Source organism: Otolemur garnettii, unplaced genomic scaffold (assembly GCF_000181295.1).
Source record: "Otolemur garnettii isolate 467f Iridium unplaced genomic scaffold, OtoGar3 scaffold00018, whole genome shotgun sequence".
Lineage (NCBI taxonomy): Eukaryota > Metazoa > Chordata > Mammalia > Primates > Galagidae > Otolemur > Otolemur garnettii.
Window position 1 is genome coordinate 23217415 of NW_003852413.1, and position 1797 is coordinate 23219211.

At 38.6% G+C, this 1797-nt stretch overlaps 1 long non-coding RNA gene across 1 annotated transcript; it reads left to right on the plus strand.

The window, feature by feature from the left end:
* LOC111724004 lies at positions 1–775 on the plus strand. The gene is made up of 2 exons (XR_002772396.1): positions 1–56; positions 380–775. It is a non-coding gene; the product is annotated as an uncharacterized LOC111724004 (long non-coding RNA).
* The last annotated feature ends 1022 nt before the right edge of the window (positions 776–1797 follow it).

Consider the following 1797-nt stretch of genomic DNA (forward strand, 5'->3'; position numbering starts at 1 on the left):
GGCTACGGCGGCGGCAGTGGCTCCACCGGCGGCAACGAGTCTTCTAAGGGACCCAGGTCAGCAGAAACTAGCTGGGGTAATCAGAATCAGTTTTAAATCTCTGTGCTTGGTGGCGTTGCTTTTAAAACTCTGGCGCTGTTTAAAAAATTAAAATCGTAGAGACGGTTCCGTTTGCATTTGTTAAAAAATTGTCCTCGGCGCCAGTCTTAAAGGAAAAACGCGTTGTCTGAACCAATTCGTTAAACACTGCTTGGGACTTTTTTTAAAGTAAACAAAGTTGAATTTTCTTTCTTAGGATATTTTCTTGTTAATTAGTAAGGAGCCCTACAAATTGTAAATTTTTTAGTGTAAATTATATCTTTTTTCATTATTCACACAGATACTAACAAAACCAGAGTAATCAAGACTATTATTGAAGAGGTGGCACCTGATGGTAGAGTTCTTTCATCTATGGTTGAATCAGAAACCAAGAAACACTACTATTAAGCTGCATAAAGAAGAAAGAGTCTCCCTTCACATGGGCTGTTATATACAGATATGTGGAAAACAGAGTCTCCAGGCAGGAAGACACATCAGTCTTAATGGCCTGTAGGAACAGGTTCTGTCCTTGAAAATAAGGTGTCTAAAAGGTGTTCTGTGGTTTCTGTATTTCTTCTTCTCACTTTACCATGAAGTGTTCTTTAAGGCAAAAAAAAAAATACAAAAAATACAAAAAACCTTTCTGTGTTCATTTACTAATGGATTTCAATAAACTTTCTTACTGATGCAAACTATACAAATTTGTCAGAATTTATCTTTAATTTAAGTAACTTTTTTAAATTAAAGTTTAGCAAACCATAGCATTTGAAGGTTGATTTGTCCAAAAACTGTGAAGGTAGAATTACTGTCATGATTTTTCTGAGTTTTTTAATCTTTTGAGTATGGTCAGACCGCTGTGGGTCATCTCACTGAGTAAAAAATTCCATGACTCTCCACTCTTACTCTTTATTTAAGATAGACCACATGTAGAAATCTCTCAGGTCTCTGTTTTTAAATTATTTCAATCCTGGAAATTTTGAAATACCTCAAGTAAGACCCCCAAAATAAAACTAATGGAAAGTTTCATATTTTCTGATTTCTAGAATTCTCACATTTGCTAGCCCTTATTTCCTTTCAATTATTATGTTACTTCTTTAACCACACAGCTTAAGAGATACCTTCTGACCAGCCCAGTAAAATCATACCACTCTCAGAAAAATTATTTGATATCTATTAGATGAACATGAGAAGCACTATCAGGACATAGTGATGCCATTGTGACCACAGGTGTGACCTGCTTTGGCCTTCCCCCCAACCCTCCTCAATGATCAGTATTGAAGACCTGGTATTTTTAGGATCAGCCCAATCACATTGTTCAGCCAGTAAGAACCCAGCTGACAATACTCTGCAGAGGGTGGTGGTATCTTATGTGGGAGGTGAGCTGGAGTGCCTCTGAGACTACCTTGTATTCCCTAGTGAGACCCTGGATTACCCATGTCCATGAAGTAGCAGCTTTCCTTGCTATCCTTTAAGTTACATTTTTCCCCAGGATCTAAGCCCTGGTGCACATGTCATTTACTTGGCATTCTACTGGTTAGACCCTGCCTTCTATACCCCAAATTGGTAACAGGAGCCCATTTCAACAGGATGGATTACCTTAGAATCAAGGCTCCATAACCACCTTAGCACCAAATATTAGCACAGCCCAAATGCTGTCTACTTCAGTTCCCATGCCCCTCTTTAGCTGGATATTTGTACCAGCCGCCTATTTAGGGGGCC